Below are 11126 nucleotides of genomic sequence, written 5' to 3'. Positions count from 1 at the left end.
TCCATTCCCAACCCCACCAGGCTGTCCTCTGCACAACAGAGATATGTTTAAAATGCACATCAGATTTCTCCACTCCCCTCTTAAAATCCTCCAAAGATTTCCCACGTAGAATACCACTTAAATGCCTTCCGATGGTGTGCCTGGCCCTGCCTGGCCCTGCCTGGCCCCTGCCTACTTGAATCTTGCCTCCCACTTTCCTTCTTCCCTCTCAGCCAGCCACAGTCATCTCATCGTGTCTCTCATTTTAGTCTTCTTCGTATTCAACACTTGATAACCTGCATCCTTCCAATGTCACATTCTCCTGGTTTCCTCTTACCTCCTATCACATCCCCACTCAGTTTCCTTCTGTGGTTGCTCTTTCTCTTAAATCTTGCGGCCTCCAGATGCCCTGCTCAGCCTTTTCTATTACCAGAGTGATCGCATGGCTTCAACTCTATCTGCATACTGGTAGCTTTCGAGATCTCATCAGTCTCTCGAACTTCAGAGTCTCAGTTGGACATCTCTATTTGTGGTCCCATAGGCACTTCAAACTCACCAAGCCCCAAATATAACCAACTCCCATACGCCCTTAGGTCCTCTCTTCAAGCTCTGTTCTGCATCTCTCATGGGCTACCTAGGCTCCTAAGCCTGGAACCTGAGAGTTATCCTCAAACCTTCATTCTCCCTCTACACCTACATCTAAGTTCTTACCAAGTCCTGTGTCTTCTACAGGGAGGCAGTATAATAGTGGTTAAAGGTGCAGGGCCTGCAAGGGGCTTGTGTATAACTGTCAAGAGAGTTGAGACAGGGGCTTTCCTCTTCTGCGTGGGAGGAGGTCCACTCTCTGTCCTGTCATTTTCCCATTTTCCTTTGCTTCCACACAGCTGGAAAAAGCTGCCTTCTCCAGGCCTTGATTTCTTTAGAAAAGGAAGCTGGAACTGGGATTGGGCCTAGGAGAAAGGAGGCCACATAGGTCTGCCTGCTGTGGTGAAGGAGTCCTGCAGGCTCTTTAAAGTCCAGCCCTGTTCAGCAGGCCAAGGCTTTCCTGTTGGGATATAAGGCCAAAGACCTGGCTTATAAAACTGGTACTTGATCTCTGGGTAGCCATTGTTCAGAGAACTCAAGGGGTTGCTGGATGAGGATTGGCTCAGGCCGTAGTGTGCTGACAGACTGGCCGGGGTGGGGTGGGGCGTTCTGTTTGGTAGCATTTGCTGCTTTTTGTCATGGCCTGTTGGAAGCTGCTAACATGATGTCACTGAGCAGTGAGCTGGGAAGATAATTGGCTCTTCACTCTTGTGAGCCTGTGCCTGTGCACTTGCCCTTTATCTCCCCATGTTTTTGGATTTCCCAACACCTGCCATTTTTATCGAGTCAGAAAATCTGGGACACGTAGCTTTAGGCACTAGGATTCTCTATCACCTCATCTCTTTCTCAACATTGCTAGTTGTCGGTCTAAAATGATGATTCCATTTGTACACTTAGCAGTGTGTTAGGGTGCTGTATTTCCCCCACATCTTTGTCAATTTTTTTTTTTTTTTTGAGACAGTCTTACTTTGTCACCCAGGCTGGAGTGCAGTGGCATGGTCTCAGCTCACTGCAACCTCTGCCTCCCTGGTTCAAGTGATTCTCCTGCCTTAATCTCCCCAGTAGCTGGGATTACAGGTGTCTACCATCACGAACCCAGCTAATTTTTGTGTTTTTAGTAGAGAGGGGTTTCACCATGTTGGCCAGGCTGGTCTTGAACTCCTGTCCTCAGGTGATCTGCCTGCCTTAGTCTCCCAAAGTGCTGGGATTACGGGTGCGAGCCACTGCACCTGGCCAGTCAATGTTGTTTTAGGTTTGCCATTCTCATAGTTGACAAATGATATCTCCTTAGTGCTTTTTCTGAGATTCAAATTTGCTTTTATTTGTTTATATTCTTCCTGCTTAAAATCCTTCTGCAGCTCCACAAGATGAGAAAGGCTCATCATTCAGTGCTGGAGCACAGGACCCCCATTGCTGGAATCTCTCCCTCAGGATGCTCCATTCACTAGTCACTGTACCCAATCCCCTTTCTAAGCACAGGGCCTTGTTCCCATTGCTCCCCCAGGCACAGACCCACACCACTTAGCCTGTTAGAACTTCCTTTGTGATTCTACCCGCCCCCAAGTCCCTACTTCTTGGGAGTCTTTTCTTATCCCCCCTCAGCTATATGCAGTGGGGGGAAAAGCCTAATTAAAAGTGAAATACAATTTCACATTTTTTTTAGAGACCCTGCAGCTCTTTTGTGATCAGAAACAAATTGGGTGAGCCTTTTTGTTTTAAAAAGGGGAGGCCCTTTGGGCATGGCCATGATGGAAAGCATTAGAGAAAAAGCACTGGGGTGCAGTGGCGCGATCTTGGCTCACTGCAACTTCTGCCTCCCAGGTTCAAGTGATTCTTCTGCCTCAGCTTTCTAAGTAGCTGGGATTATAGGCACGTACCATCACACCTGGCTAATTTTTATATTCTTAGTAGAGGCGGGGTTTCACCATGTTGGCCAGGCTGGTCTCGAACTCTTGACCTCGTGATCCGCCCACCTTGGCCTCCCAAAGTGCTGGGATTATAGGCGTGAGCCACTGCTCCTGGCTCAGGGACTGTCATCTTTTTATTTTATTTTATTTTATTTATTTTTTATTTAAAGACGGGGTTTCACCATGTTGGTCAGGCTGGTCTTGAACTCCCGACCTCAGGTGATCCGCCCGCCTTGGCCTCCAAAGTGCTTGGATTACAGGCGTGAACCACCGCACCCGGCTGGGACTGTCATCTTAAGCCCCTCCTCCTGGGGTAGGCGCTGGGTGGGAGTGGGCCTGCCCTCCCTGACCCTGTCTCTTGACAGGATCCTGCCACTTAGCAGTGAGGAGCTCTTGCTGTTTGCCAGCACTGTGGGAATGCATTGTCTCATTTCATCACACAGCCACCCTGTTAGGTGCCCTTGTCCTCACTTCACAGAGGAGAAAGCTGAGGCTTAGAAGGAGTCAGTGAATTCAAAGTCACTATCAAAGGATGGAGCTGAGATTGGGATTCAGGTCTGTTTGACTCCAAAGCCTGTTCTTTTAACTACTGCACAGATACCTCTGACTAGGACCATGTTATGGCTGTTTCCTCCATGTCGTTCACTTACTTAACATTATGTGCCTGGCACAGGGCCTGGTGTGAGTCTTGTGCTGGATGAGTGTGTGTTCAAAACAGGCACCTGGAGGTTTAATTCAAGTAAATGAAAACAGGACCAGTAGTTGCCCAGCAGTAACCCCAAGGGAGAGAGCTGCAGAGAACCCAGTTTTGTCAGCCCTCTGTCCTCTGTCCTCTGTGAGACACTCTGGTTCCTGAGTGGTCCTTGAGCTGCTGGGTCTCTACCTGACCCCAGAATCCAAGACCTGCTGAGGAAACACGAGGACCAGCCCCACGGCAGCCAGCTTCTGGTTTGCCTGCCCTGCCCTGGGAGAGGGCCTTGGGTGAGATAAGGGGATGCACAGCCCCTGAGAGGAGCCCGAGCTGCCTGCAGGAAATCACCCCTTCCTTGGGGGCGGGAGAGGAATGAATGACTCAAGGCCAACTGGTGGGAGTTCTGTTTTTGTGGCCAGGACGGGTTGTAGGGAGGCTCCTCGGATGAAGTACTCACTGGGTTCGCCTTTCCAGACGCCTCCTAATGGGCTTTTCCTCTTGCCTCTTCTGTTCTATCCCTGGAAACAAGTTTGTGCTGCTGGGCAGGTCTTTTGCTCCAAGCCCTGCCCAACCTAGGCCATCTCCTGTGAGAATATGGCTGTTGAGTGAAGCAGCGAGAACTGAGGCTGGAACAGGTGTGGGCAGGTGAGGCTGAGCATTTAGGAGTGTGCTCTGGACCTGCAGCTTGTTAACTTGTTTGTATTTGGGTTCCAGGTCTTCAGTGCCACAGTGGGAATGTGGAGACCTTCTGTTGCGGGAGGGTATCTTTGGGGCCCACAACCTGGAATGTAGCATGTGATCGATACGTTTGTGGTGAATTTGGAAGTATACCATACTGGCCCTTTCCACGGTGCTAGAAAAGCAGCATAGTACTGTGGCTAAGAGAGAGACTCTGGAGCCCGAATAGCCAGGTTTAAATACCAGCTCTTGGCTGGGTGCGGTGGCTTATGCCTGTAATCCCAGCACTTTGGGAGGCCAAGGCAGGTGGATCACAAGATCAGGAGTTCCAGACCAGGCTGGCCAACATGGCGAAACCCCGTCTTGTTATAAAAATATAACAATTAGCCAAGTGTAGTGGCAGGTACCTGTAATCCCAGCTACTCGGGAGCTGAGGTAGGAGAATTGCTTGAACCTGGGAGGCAGAGGTTGCAGTGAGCTGAGATCATGCCATTGCACTCCAGCCTAGGCAACAAGAGCAAGACTGCATCTCAAAAAAACAAAAAACAAAAATAAGTATCAGCTCTTGGCCAGATGCAGTGGCTCATGCGTGTAATGCCAGCACTTTGAGAGGCTTAGGCAGGAGGATTGCTTGAGCCCAGGAGTTTGAGACCAGCCTGGGTAACATAGGGAGACCCCATCTCTACAAAATAAAAAAAAATTAGGCTGGGCACGGTGGCTCACGCCTGTAATCCCAACACTTTGGGAGGCCGAGGTGGACCCATCACGAGGTCAAGAAATCAAGACCATCCTGGCCAACATGGTGAAACCCCGTCTCTACTAAAATACAAAAAAAATTAGCCGAGCGTGGTGGCGTGCGCCTGTAGTCCCAGCTACTTGGGAGGCTGAGGCAGGAGAATTGCTTGAACCCAGGAGGCGGAGGTTGCGGTGAGCTGAGATCACACCATTGCACTCCAGCCTGGCACCTGGTGACGGAGTGAGACTGTCTCAAAAAAAAAAAAAAAAAAAAAAATTAAAAAAAAATTAGCTGGGCATGGTGTTGCATGCCTACAGTCCCACCTACTTGGAAGGCTAAGGCAAGAGGATTGCTTGAGCCCAGGAGGTCAAGGCTGCAGTGAGCTATGATTGAACCACTGCACTCCAGCCTGGGAAACTAAGCGAGATCCTGTCTCAAAACAAGACCAACAAAAAACCCCACAAAAAAAATCAGCTCTGTCCCTTACTAGCTATCAGACTTGAGTCAAGTTACTAACCTCTCTGGTCCTGTTCTCTGTAAAATGAGAATAATAGTGGTGCCTACCTAATAAGGCTGTTGAAGACTGAATGAATTAATACATGCAAAATGCTTGGAACAGTGCTGGGCAATTAAGTACTATGTAAATATTAGCAGTTTTTATTCTTTTAGTGACTGACTGGTATCACCATCCACCTGTCATATAAACAGAAGCTTGTCAGTAATCCTAGACTCTTCTCTTATAGGTCCTATATTCAACCCCTGTCCATCCTTTCTCTGTGGTATTTCTTTCAGTTTGCTACCACCACACTATCATTTCACTGACACTGCTATAGTAATCGTTCACTGATCTCCTTGCCTTCACTTAAAAAAAAAAAAAGCTTTATTGAGATATAATTCACACACCATACAACTCACTCATTTAAAGTGTACAAATCAGTACATTCACCCACCCCCCTTTTTTAGTATATTCACAGATACGTGTAACCACAGTCAAATTTAGATCATTTTTATCACTTCAAAAAGAAATCCTGTACCTTTTACACTCATCCTCTTAGCTCCTCAACTTCCTCCTAGTCCTAAGCAGCCAATAATATACTTTCTACCTCTATAGATGTGTGATGTATGGAAATTTCATATAAATGAAGTATGACTACCATATGTTGTCTTTTGTGACTGGTTTCTTTCACTTAGCATGGTATTTTCAATGTTCATTTACATTATAGCATGCATTAGTACTTCATTCACCCACCCCCCTCTTTTTTTTTTTTGAGACTGAGTCTCACTCCATAGCCTAGGCTGGAGTACAGTGGCACGATCACAGCTCACTGCAGCCTTGACCCCCCAGGCTTAGCTAATCCACTCACCTCAGCTTCCTGAGTAGCTAGAACTACAGGCATGCACCACTATTCCTGGCTAATTTTTTTTTTTTTATATTTGATAGAGATAGGGTTTTGCCATGTTGCTCAGGCTGATTTTGACATCCTGGGCTTAAGCTATCTGCCTGCCTCAGCCCCCTGAAGTTCTGGGATTACAGGCACAAACCATCATGCTTGGCCTTCATTGCCTTTTAATGGCTGAATAATATTCCACTGTATGGATATACCATATACCATTTATCCATTCATCAGATGATGGACATTTGAGTTGTTTCTACTTTTTGGCTATTATGAATAATATTGCTATAAACATCCATAAACAAGTTTTTGTGTGCACATCTGTTCTCATTTCTCTTGGATATACATGCCTAGGAGTGGAATTTTGGGGTCTTATGAGAGTTTAGAGTTCCCACATGTTTAAGGAACTGCCAGACTGGTTTTCAAAGAGGCTGCACAATTTTACATTCCCACCAGCAGTGTATGACAGTTCCATTTTCTTCCTTCCCAACGCTTGTTTTGTTTTTTATTATAGTCATCTTAGTGGGTATGAGTAGTATCTCACATTGGTTTTGATTTGCACTTCCTGATGACTCATCATGTTAAACATTTTTTCATGTGCTTATTGGCCATTTTTTTATCTTCTTTGGAAAAATGTCTATTCAGATCCTTTGTCCATTAAACGTTAGTGGGTTATCTGTCACTTTACTATTGAGTTATAAAACTTCTTTATATTAATATATTCTAGGTATAAGTCTCTCATAAGATATATGACTTGCAAATGTTTTCTTCTATTCTGTTGTTTTCACCTTCTTGACAGTGTCCTTTGATGAACAAAAGTTTTCAATTTTGATGAATTCTAACTTACGTATTTTTTTATTTTGTTACTTGTGCCTTTGCTGTCATATCTAAAAACTGACTGCCAAATCTGATGTAATTATGTTTTACTTTTATGCTTTCTTCTATGCTTTATAATTTTACTTCTAATAATTAGGTCTTTGACCCACTTTGAGTTAATTTTTGTATGTGGTGTTTGGGTAGGAGTCCAAATTCATTCTTTTGCATGTGGCTATCCAGTTGTCCAGCACCATTTGTTGAAGACTAGTCTTTCCCCATTGAATGGCCTTGGCACCTCTGTTGAAAGTCAGTTGACCATAGACACATGGGTTTAGTTCTGGACTCACAGTTCTGCTCCATTGATCTCATGTCTCTCCTTATGCCAGTACCACACTGTCTTGATTTTTTTTGTTTTGTAGTAAGTTTTGAAATCTAGAAATGTGAGTCCTCCAACTTTGTTCCTCTTTTTCAAGATTATCCTGCAATGCCATATGAATTTAAAATGTTTGCCAATTTCTTCAAAGCAGCCAGCTGAGATCTGATAGGGAGGGACTGCATTGAATCTGTAGACCAATTGCGAAGTATTATCATCTTACCACTATTAAGCCTTCCAACTCATGAATAAGAGATGCTTCATTTTCTGTTTATTTAGATCTTTAATTTCTTTCAATGATGTTTTATAGTGTTTGAAGTATAAGTCTTTGATAAATTTATTATTTTATTATTTTAAGGCAATCATAAATGGAATTGTTTTATTTTCATTTTCAGATTGTTTATTGCAAGTATATAGAAGAAAATTGCTTTTTCCATTTTGATCTTGTATCTTGCAACTGTTCTGAACTCATATATTAGTTTTTTAGTGGATTCCTTAGGATTTTCTATAATACTATCATGTTATCTGCAAATAGAGTTTTATTTCTTCCTTTCCAGTCTGGATGTTGTTTCTTTCTTTTCCTTGCTCAACTGTCTGTCTAGGATCTCCAGTATCATGTTGACTAGAAGTGAAGAGAGCACATATCCTTGTCTTGTTCCTGATCTTAGGGAGAAAGCATTCATTCTTTTACTATTAAATATGATGCTAACTATGGTTTTTGGTTTTTTTTGGTACATATCTTTTATCGGGTTGACAAAGATTCCGTTTGTCATTTGTTAAAGCTTTTTTTTAAATCACAAAGGGTATTATATTTTGTCAGATGCTTTTTCTGTGTCTACTGAAATGATCATATAGTTTTTGTTTTTCATTCTATTGGTATAATGTATGGATTTGCAGATGTTAAATCAACCATGCATTTTTGGGATAAATTCCACTTGATTATGATGTATAATTTTTTTTATGTTTCTGGATTCTTCCTGCTAGTGTTTATTTTTTTGAGAATTTTTGCATCCATATTCATAAGAGATACTGGTCTGTAGTTTTCTTTCCTTGTGCAAGCTTTGTCTGTTCTGGGTATCAGGGTAATACTGGCCTCACAGAATAAATTGGGAAGTCTTGTCTCCCTTTTTATTTTTCAGAAAAGTTTGTGAAGAGTTTTGTATTTATTCTTTAAATGTTTGGTAAAATTCACCATTGAAGCCTTTGAGCCTGTGCTTTTTTTTTTTTTTTTTTTTTTTGAGACGGAGTTTCGCTCTTGTTACCCAGGCTGGAGTGCAATGGCACGATCTCGGCTCACCGCAACCTCCGCCTCCTGGGTTCAGGCAATTCTCCTGCCTCAGCCTCCTGAGTAGCTGGGATTATAGGCACGCGCCACCATGCCCAGCTAATTTTTTGTATTTTTAGTAGAGACGGGGTTTCACCATGTTGACCAGGTTGGTCTCGATCTCTCGACCTTGTGATCCACCCGCCTCGGCCTCCCAAAGTGCTGGGATTACAGGCTTGAGCCACCGCGCCCGGCCCAAGCCTGTGCTTTTTCTTTGTGAGTATTGTTTTACTAATTACTAATTCAATCTCTTTACTTGTTTCAGTCTATTTAGGTTGGTGAATTCCTTCTGGAGTCAGTTTCAGTAGTTTGTGTCTCTTTAGGAATTTATTCATCTCATCTAAGGTATCTAATTTTTAGTCATGTACCTCACCTTTACTGTTTTTCCTATATAATCCGTTCCCCACAGGGTAGCCAGAGTGACTTTTTTTAAAAAATGCAAATCTCTTTATGACACACCCCTGCTTATAGCTCTTCTGTGTCTCCTCTGCTCTTAGGATAAAAGATTCATATCTTATAAGGCTCAGCATAGCCTGGCATCCATCACCTCTTTGGGTTCATTACCCTGTTTTCCCTTTGCTCCAGCCACAGAGAACTATTTGAAGCTCTTGAACATGCCCCATATTACAGGTGTTGTTTCCTGTGCCAGGGTCTTTTCCTTTGGTGAAACCTTGCTTCCTCTTCATGGTTCAGATTAAAATGTCACTTTCTCTGGGAAACTGTCCTGACTCCAATTCCTGTTCAAGCGTTCCCCAGCTTCCCCCGCTCTCTTAGGGCATACACCACTGTATTTTATTGCTTGTTAACATAGCTGTCACCTCACAGAGGCATCCTTGTTTACATATTGGTCTCCATCAAAGACAACGGTTTAATCCCCACACCCTGGACCTGGCAGTATTCTTGCAGTGAATGTGGATCTGACATGAAGTTTTATTCTAGCAGTTCTCATCTCCCTCATCCTACATAGCCTCCCATTTACTCCAATTAATTACTTCCTCTTAAATTCATCCTCTCCCAACCATCGAAGTATTTTCTTCTTCTTTTTTATTTTTATTTTTTTTGAGAGAGAAAGAAAAAAAGTAATAAGAAAAAGAATAAAGAAGAGGAAGAAAGAGAAAAAGGAAGAGGGAGAGAGAATGGGGGTATCACTTCATTGCCCGGGCTAGAATACAGTCCAAATATGGGCATGCCTACAATTGTGCTCAACAATGGAGACATGAAAGAAAATGAGGGAAGAGAATAACAAACAAGGAGCCAACTAATATTTCGTTTAAACTTCCAAGTTGATATGATGTGGTACTGACAAGAGTGTATACTTTGTGTATTTAAAGTGGAGGGTTCTATAAATGCCAATCAAGTCTACTTGTTCCAGATCTGAGTTCAAGTCCTGGATATCGTTGTTAATTTTCTGTCTCATTGATCTGTCCAATACTAATGTTGAAGTCTCCCACTATCACTTTGTGGGAGTGTAAGTCTCCCTATAAGTCCCGCATGTCTGGGCATTCCTGTATTGGGTGCGTACACATCCAGGATCTCCAGCTCTTCTTGTTGTTGCATTGATCCCCCCATCACTATACAACATCCCTCCTTGCTTCCCTTGATCTCCGCTGCTTCAACGACCATTCCATCAGAGGCAAAAATTGCAACCTCTGCTTTTTGTTTATTTTATTTTTGCTCTCTGTTTGGTTGGTAAATCTTTCTCCATCCCTTTGTTTTGAGTCTTTGTGTATCCTTGAATGTGAGATGGGTCTGGATGCAGCATACCGATAGGTTTTAGTTTTTTATCCAAATTGCCTGTCTGTCTTTGGATTGAGGAATTTAGTCAATTTAAATTTAGAATTAATAATGATATATGTGAGTTTAATGCTGCCATTTAATATTCACTGGCTGTATTGCCCATGAGTTGATGTAAATTCTTCATTATATTGATGCTCTTTACTATTTGGTATATTTTTAGAAAGGCTGATACTGTTTGTTCCTTTCTATGTGTAGTGGTTATTTCAGAAGCTCTTGTAAAGCAGGCCTGGTGGTGATGAAATCTCTGAGTGCTTGCTTGTTCACAAAAAACTTTATTTTTCCTTCACTTATGAAGCTTAGTTTGGCTGGATGTGAAATTCTTGATTGAAAGTTCTTTTCTTTAAGGATGTTGAATATTGGTCCCCACTCTCTTCTGGCTTGTAGGGTTTCTGCTGAGAGATCTGCTGTAAGTCTGATAGGCTTCCCTTTGTGGGTAACCTGACCTTTCTCTCTGGCTGCCCTTAGTATTTTCTCCTTCATTTCAACCCTGGTGAATCTGATGATTATGTGCCTTGGAGTTGCTCTTCTTGAGGAATATCTTTGTGGTGTTCTCTGTATTACCTGGAGTTGAATATTATCCTGCCTTACTAGGTTGGGAAAATCTTCCTGAATAATATCCTGAAGCGTATTTTCCAGCTTGGATTCATTCTCTTCGTCACATTCAGGTACACCTATCAAGCGTAGATTAGGTCTTTTCACATAGTCCCATATTTCTTGGAGACTTTGCTCGTTCCTTTTTATTCTTTTTTCTCTAATCTTGTCTTCTTGTTTTATTTCATTAAGTTGGTCTTCGACCTCTGATATCCTTTCTTCTGCGTGATCAATTTGGCTGTTAAAACTTGTGCA

Source organism: Saimiri boliviensis, chromosome 11 (genome assembly GCF_048565385.1).
Source record: "Saimiri boliviensis isolate mSaiBol1 chromosome 11, mSaiBol1.pri, whole genome shotgun sequence".
NCBI classification, from domain to species: Eukaryota; Metazoa; Chordata; class Mammalia; order Primates; family Cebidae; genus Saimiri; species Saimiri boliviensis.
This window is presented reverse-complemented; position numbering follows the sequence as displayed.